The sequence below is a fragment of the Myotis myotis genome, unplaced genomic scaffold (assembly GCF_014108235.1).
Source record: "Myotis myotis isolate mMyoMyo1 unplaced genomic scaffold, mMyoMyo1.p scaffold_m19_p_7, whole genome shotgun sequence".
Taxonomy (NCBI): Eukaryota; Metazoa; Chordata; class Mammalia; order Chiroptera; family Vespertilionidae; genus Myotis; species Myotis myotis.
Window position 1 is genome coordinate 28933483 of NW_023416379.1, and position 18197 is coordinate 28951679.

The following is an 18197-nucleotide window of genomic DNA, read 5'->3' on the forward strand; positions in this document are numbered from 1 at the left end:
GACGCTCTATCCACTGAGCCAAACTGGTTTCGGCAATAATAACAATAATTTACAGACTCAGGAGCTTTCTTACTTTTTGTCAAAAGTAAATTCAAAAAATTCTGAAATTAAAGATTGTCCTTCACATACAGAGTACCAAGACTCAGAGACTTCTCTTATCTGGAGTCTCAATACTCAGTTCAGGTCAACTGACTCCAGTGATTCCCACTCATTCACATACTGATTCTGATATCTGAAATTAAGGGAACAAAACAAAAGGTGAAATCGATGCTATGGTGGTACTCGTTTTTAAATAAAGTGTTATCGGTAACAACACCTTCTTTGAGTCCACAAACCCATTTCTCTCATCTATTTTACTCCTTTCTTGCTTTATTACTGACTATTCCACCAAAACAAAGTGAAAAAGAGCTAACAACGAATCATGTCTGAGTGACACTTCACTACTTTAAATGAATCTCTAACTATCTGTTCCACTGAAATGTCCTGACACTGATAAGTCATTTTGCTATATTACAACGAGACAAGAGTGACAGCACAGTGTTGGGGAATGAGGACAGAGACAAGAGCTGAGCAAAACACTGTTCAAGCTCCTTCACTTGAGAATAAATATAAATGTAAAAGCTCAGATCAATACAAAGCTTAGACTTCTACTAGTTTTTAGACTTACAAGCTTGATTGGCCCTGTCTGAGTTTCAAATAGTATATCTGACAAGTATCTCCAAATGAAGAAAGAGGAAATTATATACATGAATTTGAAGGCACATGTTCTACTTTTGTTTTCCATCTGTTATGTACTAATTACTCCCAAATATGACTTGTCAATCCCCTTTATGCACTTCTCTTTAAAAATAATTTCCTGGAAAACTTGGTAATTGACATTTTGAAAGCAAATGCTAAAGTAAAAAGATCACAGTGCCCCATATACTTTCATTTAGTACTGTATTTGATATGTTTCTGTAAATCTATTATTCAGCTGGCACCAAACTTGAAATACAAAATAAAACCTATGAGAAAATACAGTAGGTGCATAATCAGAAATGAATGACATATTTCATTCCAAACCCCATCAAAACAGATATATTTCCTAATAGTGTATTTAGTTTTAAATAGTAACTCACTATAGATTTGAGTTACCTACCTTCTTTCTTATAGAAGTAAAGGAACTCAATGAAACTGATCATGTGATCAAAGTAGAGAAAATACCCTTTCTTATCTCTCAAAAGAAAAAGATATATACAAGAACTCTCTAGCAATACTGGAGACATTTTAAGTGTAAAGTCAAATTCATAAACATTCTGTAAAAATAGTTTGTTATTCATTTGTTCTCATTTGTCAATCCTAACTTGCCCCAAACTTCATTCTTAGCGTCTCGAATTGGACCAGTGCAATTTCGTCTCCCATAGCGTTATTTATCAGTTCGGTAACCATCAGCAAACTGTGGTTTTCATATCTTCTAACCTGAGATAAGAGTAGGCTGATGTGTCATAAGCATACAACTGGCTTGACTCCGCCTCCTCTATGATTTATTAAAACCAATTTAATTCTCTTTTCTTAATAACTTTTATTTTGCTTACCCATTTATTTGATAATATGTTGATATAACAATTTATCTTCTAAAATTACTTAACAAAAACAATCTTTTATTAGCTTGTAAATTTTTTCTTCCCCTGTGTGAAATATTAGAAGGTATACTGAATTCCTGCCTCTAAATACATTTGAGAAATATACTGCTCAACTACCTACCAATAAACTAAATATTTATCAGCTAACTTAGATTATTTTTAATGATTATAAGATCAATTAAACCAATAAAAAGAGAATGTTGAAATGCTTTATAAATTCCAAAAGTATATACCCAGTTATATAACAGAATCTGAGCATCAGAAGAAGAAAATCAACAAGGCAAAATTTAGAGAATCAATAAGAGGCTGCTAAAATGATTTTTTTCAAATGAATAATAATTTGAAAACAGTTCTGAAATTATATTTAAATTTTAAAATTTAGACACTGGAAGGCAGTGTCATGAGGGTTCAAAAACACATGAAAATTTTTATTTCCAAACATAGAGTGTTTTTAAAGTGCTTTATAAGTATAAGATATAACAATTTTTATATTAAAACTGAAAGTTAAATACATTTACCAACCAGATTCACTGTATTCAGAAGGTCTCGAATGTAGTTTCCATCTGCATTCTAAACTCTTAATCTATAAATGTACATTTACCTGTAAATATCATTTACTAGATCCTCTAAATATTAAAAATAAAACTGATAATTCCCTTCTAGTTTGATCACTCCATGATTCTGGAATATACACGTCTATACACACACAGACCACTTGATAGTAGACCAAGAAGCAGCAATATTAATGATAACAAGCAGAGCACCACACTACCCTTATGACAGCTACTTTTAAGTAACTGAAAGTACCCTTCAAAAACTGATCAGAAATTGATAAACCAGATGAGACTAAGCTAAAATGGTTAAACATGAAATAACAAAACAAAAATGAAATCACATTGAGAAATAGTAGAACTACTATTAAGTATAAATAACAATATTTATAATATATAAAGAGCTTACAGAAACTTCAAAAAATAGAAAAAATATGACAAGCCAATTCAGAAAAAGAAACATAATTAATAAAGAACCCCAGTAATTGTTAAAGAAATGTGAACCAAAACAACAATGCAGGCCTGTCTAGTATGGATCAGTGGTTGAGCATCTACCTGTAAACCAGGAGGTCATGGTTCGATTCCTGGTCAGGGCACATGCCCGGGTTGCGGGCTTGATCCCCAGTGTGGGGTGTGCAGGGGGAAACCCATCAATGATTCTCTCATCATTGATGTTTCTATCTCTCTCTTTCCTTTCCTCTCTGAAATCAACAAAAATAAAAATAAAAAACAATGCAGTGAAGATTTTTAGTTTGGCACATTTTTTTTTTACTTTGGCACAATTGTAATGAAAATGGAAACTGACCTGAAAATAGAGACCATGCATAATAAAAAATAATTTCATATCCTTAACAATCCAATGGGAGAAAAACTGAATAGTAGACATAATGAAATTTTAGGAAAATTGTGACCATTTAGATCCAAATCACATGGCCACTAAAATTAGAATATCGAAATCCTTTTAACTGTGCCACATCCATTATTTCTACAGGAGTTCATGACATACTACAAGTCATGTTGTTTGAATACAGTCACTTCTCAACTTACAAACACCTGACTGTCGAAAACCAAAAATAAAACCAGCTGCCGCTGTCCCCGGGTTGTCGCCTTCTAACACTACCACAGAGGTCTTGCTGATACTCCCAGAGAGACTCAGCTGTTGTGAACAAAATCTTAAAATTTTAGAGAATTTGAAAGGAGAAAGGCTCAAAGCAATGAAAGCAGGACCAGCCAGGGAAACCACACCAAGTTGGTGCTTAACCTGGAGCGCACTCAATAAACATTTAATGAATGAATGAATGTTCACTCCCGTAGTTTGAGCCTGATTACTCTGCCCCTATCCTGTTCCAACAGACTGATAACAGGCCTCCTTCTTGGGCTCCTGATTCCTAGCGCTGTACCTAAGAAGGGAATCGAAACCCCAAAACAAACAGCTGTGATCAACAGGCAGTTCACAGGACAAGTCCAAGCCCATGGCCCATCCAAAAAGGTCAATTTCCCAAAGGGCAGGCAGACAGTATGTGATATAGAGAGAAGACAAGACTCGAGTGGCGAAAGAAGTCAGAAGTTGAAAAGTCTAGCAAAGCTTATTAATAAGGATGTCCCATGAGAGATCAAAGAAATGAAGTCTCAGTGTGATGTAGGAAATGTGAAGCTGGTAACACGGTGAGAGTGGACTGGGCCTGGTTTGGGGCCAAGCCTGTGACGCCTTAAAGCACCAGATAAGATATTACTCAACTCCCTTTGGATGGCCTTTAAGAAGCAGAATCATGCTATACACATCAGAAGTCTATTAACTTCCCAATTCATGTCACCCTATGTATGATCGTCTTCTGAAATTCTGAGCCACTCCACTGCTCAAAGATCTTCCTCCTTTTCTCTTACCAACTGAATCAGAGAAAATAGAATCTCGGCATTTGAGAGGGTTCAAAAGCCTTTTAATTCAACAACCCAATGAAAGGGGTAAAACAATCTCACTCATTCAAGATCCATCACAATATGGTCCAGGCTATACTCGCTTAAGATTCTCTGATCATATCCCTGCAGGTTTCTTGCCTCCTGGCTTTCACTCAATGGTCACTATGCTACACAACTACAGGGGGCACCATTTATGTCACAGTCTACGTGGATGGTGCCTCAAAAATTTAGTAATATTCAGTGCTAAGGCAGCCATATGGGATGCTCCTACATTCATCTGTAACATTCTCTCCAGTGGACTGCCAACTCCCAACCCCATCTCTGCTTCTCAAGATGCTAACCATTCTTTAAGGACCATGTCTTCAAATAAAACCTTCCCTGGTTCCTATAATTTGTTGTACTCTTTTTTTCTGAATTTTCATCTCATTTGGTTTATTCCTCTTTTAATGCATATTCTCTCTTCTAGTATAATGAGTTAGTTATGCGTGTCTTCCTACCAACACCAGATTGTACGTACTGTGTACTCCATGAGAATGTGAATGCCCATTGTGAAAATCAGAGCAGCTATTTTTGGGACTTTTGATGATTGGGGAACTAGAAAACTTTGAGGGAACAGTTTTATGGCATCTGTTAATAAAGATTTCATATATTCTATGGGGAAAAAAATAAAAATAAAAAAATAAAATGTAGTGATAGGAGACATAGGACTAAATTTTGATGACTGAATTTGAGAGAGTGCTAAGTGATAGGATGTCACCGTCAAAGACACACTTGTCCTTATTTCACAATTTTGCCTAAGACCAAACATGCACTCTTGAAAAAAGAAAACTTCCTCCTCAACCCTTCCGCCCTCCAGGAAAAGGACTCAGCCCACTGAGAAAATGAATTCCAAATCCTACACAGCCTATTAAAAACACAGTTTTGAAACAAAGTACAAAGTAACCACACACTATTTAACCTTTTTTATATAATGTCAAAAAATAGTTTTCCTTTTTCAGTTAACTAATGTCTACTAAAGGGCAAGTTTAAAGGACACAAATGTGAGACACTTGGAGAGAAGGTACACTATTCTAAATATGGCTTTCTCTACTAGATCGAGCCCACATGTCTTCTTGGCATTTCTTAATATGCATTTTCTTAATTAATATACATGCTAAAATATTTATTTTAATAGATGTAGCATGCTCAAAGGAAACCATTATGATCTATAAAAAATAATTAACCATATGAAATATGATTCAGCTTAGCTATATAAAAAGAGACACCTTCAAATTGATGTAGACTGGTCTCTATCTATATACAGAAATATATTTGAATATTTTTGAAAACATTAAAATGTGCTGTTTTCATGTGGCATTTGTATAGTGTACATTGGTTGATGATTCAAAATATTTTATTTTACATCTACATATACGGGCATCGATAATCTGAAAAATAAATCACGTGCATTTTAAGAATTTAAATATAAACAAGGCAGGGGAAAGGACAACAACACTAAAGAGTAGAGAGCAGGGCGATGAATTACATACTAAGCATGTATAATAAGCCTTCACATAACAAAAATTTGTGAATTTTTTATGTATCTATGTAAAAGGTTAAAAGTACTTAGTTCTCTTTTTAGCCAGAAAATTTTCAGGGTGGTTATCATGAACATAGATTACCACGGCAAAACTATTTATTTATTTACTTACTAGAGGCCTAGTGCACGAAATTCATGTACACGGTTGGAGGGGTCCCCCTCAGCCCAGATTGCGAGAGAGTGCAGGCCAGGCCAAGGGACCCCACCGGTGCATGATTGGGGCCAGCCAGAGAGGGACTGCAGGAGGGCTCCAGGGCATGTCCGGCCCATCTCGCTCAGTCCCTATCAGCCAGACCCCAGCAGCAAGCTAACCTACTGGTCAGAGTGTCTGTCCCCTGATAGTCAGTGTACGTCATAGCGACTGGTCGACTGGTCGACTGTCTGCCTCCAGGTGGTCAGTGCATGTCATAGCGAGCGGTTGAGCAGCCTTAGCATATATTAGCATATTATGCTTTGATTGGTTGAATGGCCGACTGGACAACTGGACATTTAGCATATTAGGCTTTTATTATATAGGATTGATTTATATTGATTTGCTACAAAAATGCTAGGGCCATTATCATGAACATAGATTGCCATACCAAATATATCCTATACAGTGGGACCTTGACTTACGAGTGACCCGACTAATGAGTTTTTCGAGATACGAGCCGTCTCTCGGCCGATTTTTTGCTTTGAGTCGCAAGCTAAAATTCGGGTTACAAGCCAGCTTCAGATACCCCACTGCTAGTTGACACAGCGAATGTCACAGTGAACGCCACAACATCAGGCCAGCATCACGTGTCTCACTCGTTCACAACTGATTTGACATACGAGTAATTTGAGTTACGAGCTCCATCACGGAACGAATTAAACTCGTAAGTCAAGGCCCCACTGTATAATAAAAGGCTAATATGCAAATTGTCCCCTCCAACTGCCTGGGTCCCTCCCCCCAGCCAGCCCCTCCCCCAATCAGCCCCTCCATCCCGATTGGGGGCGAGGTCAGCCGGCCAACCACCCGCGGCCACTGATTGGCCCCTACCACCCTGATCTGGGGGTGGGCCAGCCAGCCAACCACCTGTGCCTCTTCCCCCTGGCCAGCTTGGCCCGATTGGCCCCAATTGGGGCAGGCCAGCCCCACCTGACCCATGCATGGAGCCTCTCCTACAAGAGAAGCAGTCCATTAAGCCCTGGAAATTCTGTAAACTGAGTAATTCAGTGATGCCTTCTGTAGCTACTGAGATACATGCATTTACTTACCCCTTCAATCTTCAGCTTCCCCATTGGGCCACATTTTGTTCCACCATTTAAAGATCTTATTTCTGACTTTTATGGTTTGTCTATTTTCTTCTTCCCCTTCAGACTATCAGCTATCACTTTTGCAATCAATGTGTCACCCTTTACCAATGACACTACTCTCTTTCCATCTAATATACACTTTGTAACCTTCTTTAGAAGATTGAATCATCAAGCCCATTAAAACTGAGACTAAAATAGGGACAAACAAGCTCTGGGTAAAGACTTCATAAGTGCTTTGTATCATTGTAGTTTCATGAAATTATCCAGTTCTTTCTGATGTGTTATTTCAATTATTTCACTGACTGAAGCATACATTTGAGAAGACAATTTGAACAAATGTTTTACCCACAAAATGTTCCACCCCTTCTTTAAAAAATGTCCCATTCTCTTCTTAAAAAAAAAAAATCATAGAAAAGCAACACTTCTGCTCAGAAGAAAAGTTTCTTTAAGCAGAGTGCTGAGACATGGTATCATGATGTATAGCCCACAGTTCTCAGAGTCATCCTCCAATCACCTGCATCAGAATGACCAAATTTGAAAACTCAGCTTTTCTATGGCCCACCTCAGACCTAGTGAATAATATTTATAAAACCTAAAAACTTGAATTTTGTTAAAGCACCTTGGGAGCCTATTGAGCATGATATAGCTTGAAACCACTGACCTAAATAACCAGAATGCTGATTAAAAATGCCAGTCTGAGACCTAAAGACCCAAGTCCTCTGTTTTACTATCATATCAGTCTGCAACATTTACTAAGTGCCGCCATCTACAAGGCACTGGATAAAATTGTTTAAAAAATAAAGTTTAAAAGTTCCTTCTGAATGCAGGAAGCTTCCTTTCTAACCAGGAAGATAAAACACAGACATATGAAATAGGACTTTAAAACATACACACATCACTTAGGGGGAGCAGACGGGTGCTCAGGGGCAGTCCTGTGGAGGGGGGTCTGGGGGGAAAATACATTCTGAGAGGGACAGAGGCAGGGACTGAGCAGAGTCTTGTTGAAACTCATAAAGGAAGAACTTCCAAAACAAGTGTGGGGCAAAATTTCAAAGAAGAGATTTTCAAGTGTGGATCTCAGAAGAGGTCAGAGATGGCCAGAGGCTATTTCAGATAAAGGGGGGAAATACGCGTAATCATATCTCTTGGTACCACAGGCAACACAGAGAGAAAGAGAAATGTCCTAATGCAGGATAATAAAAACGCTGAGATACTGGTTTGAACAAATCGCCCTGAAAAGAAGCTTTTACAAATATGTATCATCTCAATAGGCAGAGGAGGCATTGTTATGCTCAGTTTGTAGATGAGGAAGGTAAGAATCATCTGGGACCCTTTGCCAGAGTTCTTATTGTAGGGCCAAGCTGGTCCCTTTCGTCCATCAGGGACTCTTTTTTGCCCAACCTGACACTACTTCCAGTAGAAGGATCATTAATCCATTACCTGTCCTTCAAAACAGCTGGCCATTCAAAAACATATTCTCCCTCTTTCATTTCAGGAAGACAGGAAAAAGACTGTGTGTGGATGTGTGCTGTGTGGATGTGTGTGCATGCGAGTACACGTCCACATGAGCGTATACGTATTAACAAGAGTGTGCATGGAGGGGATGTCAATGACTAATTTAACTAGCCATTCGTTGTTTCTTTATAAAGAGTCACTGCATTTCTGTATGCTCGCGGAGGTTCCAGTGCTAGCATTTATGGCAAATTATGTTGAAAAGTAAAAAATCAATTAAAGCCTCTTGCATGTGTTTTCAAAAAGCATCCTCTGAAATCACCATTCTGGGTTAGTGATACATGTTTTCTCTGACTCTACTGTCCAGTAGGATAGCCACATGTGGCTGCTCACATTTAAATTTAAAATCAGCATTAAATAAAATTTAAAATTTAGCAACTCAGGTGCACCAGCCACACTGCAAGTGTTCCAAAGCCACATGTGGTTAGTGGCTACCAGGGCAGACAGAGGGCACTCCCATCGCTGCAGAGTTCACCCGGACAGCACTGCTCTGGAGCATCATTCTCTCCGAAAATACAACTACAGATCCCAGGATGCACAACTGTCATTTACATCTAGTTCTAAACATGAGCTAACAACAGGGATCAAACTGTTCGCCCTTCCACCAACCTTCTCCAAGCCCCTCCAGTCGAAATTCATATCTTCCTCTTCAGAAATCCCTTGGCTCCTTCTGTTCATCACCTCTCTTTCCATGGCTGCCTACATCCTGGTTTGAGAAATATGTGTGCACCCATCTCCCCCACAGTTAGCTCCTCAAGACCAGTGGAGTCATATTCATTTGCACACACTCTAACAAGGTAATACAGTAAGAGTTGCACTAATATAGAATATACTCTTAATTAAAAGGTTACTAGGTAGAACATATGTCTCATGGGACCATCCGAGGGATAAAAATGTAGATATGAAAGAGAGAAAGAAAGAAGTCTGAAAGAGTCTGAAACATGGTAAGGTTTCATAATCATTCCTAAGAGGCAACTGCTTAGATGGAAATATTGTCTGGACTGCATATTTAGAAGGAGAAAGATCAAATTATTTTTAAAAGTGGGTCCAAAGAATACTTAGCTGCAAAAATCAGAAGAGCTTTGGCTATGTATCCACTGACACTGTCACCAGGCAGCACACAGAGATGGGCCCCCACCACTGTGCAGGGTGGCAACACAGTGCTCACGGAGACGTATGGGAACTGGACTGCACAGCTTAGAAGGAGCTTTTCAAAAAATGTGTATCAATTCAATTCTTACTCATGCAATTCCACCTTCAGAAACTCAAGCCTTGGGTTCCAAATGAGCACTTCTACTTTCAATCTCAGAACTTCTTCTAGGCCACTAAAAAGAAGGTAAATTTCCTTTGTGTTATCATTTGGATAGTTTCAAGTCATCTAAAAGATAAATAAAATCTGATTTTTTTTTAAAAAAGAAACATTTGAGGGTAAAACCCCATATATCAGAACACACTGAATGTGTCTAAGAAGATGGGGGTAAAATGTAAAGAAGTTATCACATTTGTACTTCACTGCTTAGTGTTTTGTTTAGCCAACTTTAATGCAGTTTTCCATCCTTCACTAAGCATGTGGACACTTTCCCACAAGCTGTGGAAGCTGTAGATATCTATGGGGCCACCTTAGATCAGAGGAAAGGTAACTTCACAGGAAACAAAACCAACCAGAACAGTGAGAGCACAACTGATGACAACCAAAGAGATCACGATAAGGATTGGAGGGGGTGCTGGGGGTGGCCTGCAGAGGAAGTGAAACCTAAAACAGAGTTGAAGACGCATCATTTTCCACAGAAAAGTCACCCACTCTTGCCCCATCCTCTCCTTCACCCCCATCTCTTTCTTCATTCTATTACATTTTAGATTGAGAAGAAGTGGCCAACCAAAAGACCTACCCTGAAAAGTTCAGGATCAGTCAGATGCCAACCAGTAAATTGCACCTCTGCACATACCTTTCCCACCACCAAACCCTTCCCAAACTTGGGGCACTGGGGATGTGCTTACAGATTCTTCAGTCCTGGTACAGGCACTGGAGCAGGAAGGCTAAGTGCTCAGGCTCTGGCACCAACCCCCTGCATTAGAATCTTGGCTTCACTGCACATCTTTCTGTAATCCCAGCCAAGCTATTTATCTTCTTGTTGCTTCCATTGCATCATCTGTCAATACAGGTATACTATACCATCAAGCTTAAATTGTTCACCAATACTAAGATATGCATATTTTCCATTTTTCAACATTTCTGAAAGCAGACTATGTCTTACTATCAATGGCCTCTTTCAATTATTTGGAACGTGTATTGCTCTTTCTTAAAGGTACATCAAATGCTATCAAACACTACTTGATGACACCTTATCACCCATGAAATATGGTAGAGCCTACTCCATAAGGTTTTGATGATAAAGATGAAATTCATTAATGTAGTTTAAGTTTTTAGAACAGTGCTTGGCCCTGAGTAAGATGCTTAATTATTACTAGTTACTATTATTAAATTCGTGACTCTGAAAATGCACACAGTCATAAAATAAAATCCTCCTATTATTACCCATGAACTCTTGTTAAAATGATGGTTAATGCAAAGGTGTTGGGAGAAATGGTTAAATATGTAACCAAAATTTGATTTATCCCTAGTCCTTGGCACTGTGCCCAACACATAGTAAGTTCTAATAAATAACTGTTGAGCAAAGCGATTGAATGTGACATCCAGCCCAATGCATGCCAAACAGCTCCCCATAGCACACAAAGCATTTACTATTCCTTTATATAAAGGGAGACCAGTAAATACATGGCTCTTTAAACCTCAATTACATATAACTTATTCCTACTTTTTTAAAATATATTTTTATTGATTTCAGAGAGAAAGGGAAAGGGAGAGAAAATCACTGATCAGCTGCTTCCTGTACATCCCCGATTGGGGACTGAGCATGAAACCTGGGCATGGGCCCTGACAGGGAATCAAACTATGACATCCTGGTTCACAGGTCGACGTCCAACCACTGAGCAACACTAGCCAGGCAACAGATTCCTACTTTTCAAAGGCTAGGAACATTTGTCCAGATCGAGACTTTATGCAGATTCTCTCCTCTTATGCTCCCTCTACCTCAACTGCTCACAACCTCAACTGCCCACAAATTTAAATCCTGAGCCCCATCTGTCAAGGCTCAATTCAAATTTCATTTCCTCTAAGAAGTTTTGTTCCTATCTTATCCTGCCCCTTTTGGGCTGTTTTCTATCCCTACCCTCATATTCACCTCAGCTACCATACACAATTTATTTTCACCTCATTGGACAGAATATTACTACCTTGTGTTAAAATATAAGAATGGGAACAGTCTTGATTGTCACTGATTCCTAGGAAGGCCTTACAAGAGGCAGTCAGCCTGTATCCTCTTGTTATACATTGAATTGTGTCTGTCACCACCTCACCCTACCTCCAAAAGATATATTGCAGTCCTAACCTCAGTACCTCAAAATGTAACCTTATTTGGAAATAGAGTCATCCTCAGACATATAATTAGTTTAGATGAGGTTATGCTTATGATGAGTGCAACATGACCAGTGTTGTTACAAGAAGAATGTCACATGAAGGCACAGAGACACAGACAGAACGCCATGGGAAGATGGAGGCCGATATTGGAGCGATGCATCTACAAGCCATGGAATGACAAGGATGATAGACCATCACCAGAAGCTAGGAGAGAAGCATGGAGGGGATTCTTCCTCATCACCCTCAGAAAGAACCAACCCTGCCGATACTCTGATTTCAGACTTCTGACATCCAGAACTGTGAGAAAACAAGTCTCTGCTGTTTTCAGCCACCTAATTTCTGGCACTTAGTCACAGAAGCCCTAGGAAACTAACATCTCCCCTCACTTCGATGCTATGAGTCTCTTTATTGTTGTCCTTCTCCAGTTAGCCTTTCCTAATCTTCTTGGTAGGCTCACTCACTTGGTTCAGGCCTTTAATAGTCAGTTTCTCTAGGGTCAGCCCCAAGGCATCTCTTTTTTTCCAACTATGTATTCTCCTTTCATCTTCTCATTTACCCCAATTCAGTTACTACCCTATATGCTGATGGCTGCAAAATTTCTGTCTCTAGTCTGTCCTCTCCTCTAGAACCACAGGTTCAACTATTTGACATCTCCACTCAGATTCAAAACCACTCTAACCTCAACAAGTCAAAAAAACAAAAGTCACCACTCCCTTAAACCAAGCTTTTCTATAGTGAATTGCATTCCAATGAATGACATTTCTGCCCATTCCGGTGCACAGGCCACACATAGGATTCATTCTGGGCTATTTCCTCTTCTTTACTCTTCATACCAAATCCCCATAAAATCCTATATATTTCTCCTCCAAGAAATCTCTCAAATTTCTCAAATCTCCCCATTTTTCTCCTTTCTCCACCTGCACCACCCCACAGTAGTGGATTAATCCAGTGTAGTAATCTAGTTCCACTCTTGGCACTCTCAAGTTTTTTCCCCAGCAGACAGAGGGATATTCAAAATTCAAATCTGACCTTTTCAACAATTTATATGGCTTTCCATTGCACTCATTTTAAGATAAAGACCCAAATCCTAAACCAGATTTACAAGTCTGCATGCAATGGCCCTGCCGACTCTGTGAGGTTCCCTCCCTTGCACTTAGAGCTCAGCCACAGTAGTGATCCTTTATGTCTTTGATGGGGCCATGATCCCGTCCATCACAGGGCCTAGAGCAAGCTGCTCTCTCAAGCTGAAGAACCCACCAACTGCCTTCATGTAATTAATGTTTTCTTATCAATCACTCTGGGCTCCACATACCCCTGCTTCAGAAAATCTTTTTTTGACTTTGAAAAGACTTTTTAACATTTTTGGTTTTCCAAACAAAGCTGCCCTATTCTCCTCTCTAGCACTAGGCATAATTTGTAATATATATCTGTATTATTAGATGAATGTGGATGAGTGTCTCTCACATAGATTGAAACCATGCCTATCTTGTTCCTGTTCTATCCCTTAGAAGAGCTCTTAGAACAGTGCCTGGCACATAACACATATTCAATAAATATTTGTTAATTTAATGAATAGTAGGCAAGCTTCTTCATGTGTTGAAAGAAGCTGTTTTGTTTTAATTGTCTATTATATTGCAATGCAAATTCTTTTTCCAGATATAGATACATATATATATATATATATATATATATATATATATATATAATATACAGTATTTTTAATTTCTACTCTAGCATAATGGACATACAATAAATGTTATAGATTATAATTTAGTTAAAGTTAACTAGATTTTAAATACATTTCTTCTGATATGGTATTGTTAACAGTTATGCTGCCATAAATAACTATTAACATATGTCACTGAAAATTTCAAATCTCAATTAGCTGATAATTTCTTTCCCACTCTTATTCTATTGTCCACATATGAGTAAGTGAAAATCAAGTAACAGTTTCACATGTGATGTACTGTTGGTTTTAGCACCAATTCATCCTTTTTCAGGATTACCAATCTACTTGATATGAAAAAAAAAACAACCCGCTAATAATAGAAAAATAAAGTACTGATGTTACATCACCAAAATGAGAAATTCACTTATCCTGGCCCTATTATAAAATTTTACTAGTGCATATCATGGTGTGATGTCGAGAAGAGAACAGCAATAGCCAGCAGAAGCCTCACATGTGACTTCCATGTACAATACAACTGCACACACTGCAGATGGCAGCAACTGTGAGTGCATGTGATCTTCAAATTAAAAAATCTTATTCTCATTAACAATGATGATAAAAGACAGTGTAACATCTTTTCTAAATGATGGGAAAATGTTAGTATTTCTGAATTTAATTTACTAAATAAGAATCTTATAAACAGGAAATTGCTGGAACCAAGATGGCGGCATAGGTTAATGCCGGAGTTTGTTGCCTTGAACAACTACTTCAAAAGTGAAACTAAAAGACGGAACGGACATCACCCAGAACCACAGGAACGCTGGCTGAGTGGAAGTCCTACAACTAGGAGGAAAGAGAAACACATACGGACACTCAGAGGAGGCGCAGTGCTGAAGTCAAATTCTGAGGTGTGGAGTGCACGAAGCAGGCTGGCGGCGGAGGGTGCGGTTGGCGTTTTCAATCAGGAGGGAGTCGCAGACTCTGAGCTCCAGATCCGGGCGAGTCTTTAGGGACCCAGACTCAAACGGGAGAAGCGGGACTGTCTGGCATCGGTCAGAACGCGAGGGCAGCTTTCTCTCTGAGGTTTGCAGCAGTTGCTGGGACTCAGAGAGGTAGAGCCCCTGGGGACAGGACTGAGAGCCGCCATAACTGCTCTCTCCGGCCCACCCTGTTGATCCTGTGCGACCCGCCCCGCCCAAGCCCTGCACAGAGGCATTTGCCGGATAGCCTCAGGCAAAGGCTAGATAAGCACCTCCCTAGAGGACAGAAGTTCTCTCACTGCAGACACAGCTGATTCTCACAGCCACTTGGCCTGGAGGTCAAACCCTCCCTGGTATTAGCTACAACAATCAAGGCTTAACTACAAGACTGCGCACAAAGACCACTAGGGGGTGCACCAAGGAAGCATAACAAAATGTGGAGACAAAGAAACAGGACAAAATTGTCAATGGAAGATATGGAGTTCAGAACCACACTTTTAAGGTCTCTCAAGAACTGTTTAGAAGCCGCCGATAAACTTAATGAGATCTACAAGAAAACTAATGAGACCCTCGATGTTATGATGGGGAACCAACTAGAAATTAAGCATACACGGACTGAAATAACGAATATTATACAGACTCCCGACAGCAGACCAGAGGAGCGCAAGAATCAAGTCAATGATTTGAAATGCGAGGAAGCAAAAAACACCCAACCGGAAAAGCAAAATGAAAAAAGAATCCAAAAATGCGAGGATAGTGTAAGGAGCCTCTCGGACAGCTTCAAGCGTACCAACATCAGAATTATAGGGGTGCCAGAAGATGAGAGAGAGCACGATATTGAAAACCTATTTGAAGAAATAATGACAGAAAACTTCCCCCACCTGGTGAAAGAAATGGACTTACAGGTCCAAGAAGTGCGGAGAACCCCAAACAAAAGGAATTCAAACAGGACCACACCAAGACACATCATAATTAAAATGCCAAGAGCAAAAGACAAAGAGAGAATCTTAAAAGCAGCAAGAGAAAGAAACTCAGTTACCTACAAGGGAATACCCATACGACTGTCAGCTGATTTCTCAACAGAAACTTTGCAGGCCAGAAGGGAGTGGCAAGAAATATTCAAAGTGATGAATACCAAGAACCTACAACCAAGATTACTTTATCCAGCAAAGCTATCATTCAGAACGGAAGGTCAGATAAAGAGCTTCACAGATAAGGAAAAGCTAAAGGAGTTCATCACCACCAAACCAGGATTATATGAAATGCTGAAAGGTATCCTTTAAGAAGAGGAAGAGGAAGAAAAAGGTAAAGATACAAATTATGAACAACAAATATGCATCTATCAACAAGTGAATCTAAGAATCAAGTAAATAAATAATCTGATGAACAGAATGAACTGGTGATTATAATAGAATCAGGGACATAGAAAGGGAATGGACTGACTATTCTTGGGGGGGGGAAAGGGGTGTGGGAGATTCGGGAAGAGACTGGACAAAAATCATGCACCTATGGATGAGGACAGTGGGTGGGGAGTGAGGGCGGAGGGTGGGGCGGGAACTGGGAGAAGGGGAGTGATGGGCGGGGAAAGAGGAACAAATGTAATAATCTGAACAATGAAGATTTAATTTTAAAAAAATTAAAAATAAATAAATAAAATAAAATTATGAAATTGAAAAAAAAAAAAAAAAGAATCTTATAAACAACTTCCAATGATATGTGTACCCAACAGCTGCCACAAACCTTGGGCATGATTGTACGAAGGACAGTAATGTTCACCAGTACCCATAAATAATCATATCTGTACATCAGATAAACAAGTTTTATTTCTCTAGTAGCTTCCCACACATGCTCAAAACCATACTATTTTTCTATAGTTTTACCAAGAATAGTGTTATAATGAAAGTACCACAGTAGTCTCTCTACTACCCTTTTCAATACCTTCTTCCTTCCTTCAACACCCCGTCTTTACTTCCTATTTATACTTCCTATTAAAAAAACTCAGTGTTAAAAATGTGACAGAACCAGGGAGTGTTCATGAATGCAAATGCTGCTTCCTACTAACTACATCCTCCAGGGCCTTATACCCTACCCGGTCCTCTTATCTTTGGATTCAATTCTGAATTTAGATGCTACTAAGAAAAATGTCATAAGCATTAACAGACTAGATACCTCCTCTTACAGCATTTGGAGGTTCTGCCTTGGCTTTTAACTCTACAGGCCGGTGGCAATTTCAGAATTATCTCCCCAAGATTCATGCCCATGAGGTCATGCCCAGCTGACCTCTTTGGAACATGATACCCTGAAGCACAGCTGTAAAAATAGAGCACTCTATACTGACTTCTTGTTCACCAATGAACATACTGATACTGTCCTTTCATTTTAGAGAACTAACACAGTCAAATAATTATATAAATACAAGGTGTAATAAATGAACGGAAGAGCCTTAACTTATATAAATGTGTTTTCCCATGACCAAGCAGTGTAAAAATAAGCTCTGACACCAGGTTCCAATAATTTAAGAAATGATGCTGGCATAGAAACAATCTAACTGAGAGAGCTCAGCATCTCAAATTAAATCATTCCCACCATGATTTTTTAAAAATATATTAATATCTGTAGTTAACACAGTCATGTGTTTCTTCATAGCACATAATTCCCGACATATTATTTTACTTATAAGTAATAAAATTTAGATTGTTTTATTTTTAAAACATATTCTTCTGCTTGATTTAAATGTCTTTGTTAGTTCCTAGTCACCCATCTATCCCATAACTCTATCTAGTTTAATGACATTTTCATTCCCTCTCACTGGCTTTCTTAATCCCAGGATGTTGTCAATGTGTTTTTACTTTAAGTCTATAAAAACATAAGCAAAAACAACCCTCAAAAATTACAAAGATCTTTGAAGTAATTCCCTTTTTTTCATGAGACAAGATCTTAATGAAGTAAATAAAAGGAAAATTAGAAAACAATACTTAATGCCTTTTGTGTAAAACACCCTTTGCCCTCTTTCTGATAACAGTGGTTTGTTTGCTTTCTAGGGTGTCAGAGCTTTATATCTTTATATTGACTCATAATTGTGCATTGAAAATAAAAAAAAAAAAAAGGAATCCTACTAGATTCTCATTGTTCAGGTCAGGACTGTGCTTGACCAGCTGCAGCTCAAATCAGGAACTGTCTACAAATATCTAGGTTCACAGCAATCTTCTCACATGGAGGCCTTTTGTCCAGAATTGCATTGCTCTCAATGAAACACACGTCATGGCACAGAGTAGAGAAGTTTATCATCATTCACTCAAAGACCCCCTTGTATGAATATTATCTTATTTGCCTTCTACAAGTAAATCCCATGTTCAAACCTATTAAGCTTTAGGAAATAAAATGCAGTATACATTATCTACGCAAGAATAATAAAATGGCATTTTTAAATATTGATAATTATAAGTACATTTAGTTTTTTTTTTAAAAAAAGGATACCCTGACCTGGCTCTAACTCTGTTCCTTTCACATTAGTGTGATGTGTGACTATTCTTAAGTAATACTAGTAAACTGTAAATAAATATATGCCAACTCCACATTAGTCACTAATGTTAAATAGCAAAGAATCTTGG

The 18197-nt window shown here is 38.6% G+C and overlaps 1 protein-coding gene across 2 annotated transcripts in view; it reads right to left on the bottom strand.

Moving 5' to 3' along the window:
- Nucleotides 1-18197, bottom strand: part of HIVEP2 (HIVEP zinc finger 2) — a 181713-nt gene that overhangs the window by 140536 nt on the left and 22980 nt on the right. The gene's annotated exons all lie outside the window — the stretch shown is intronic.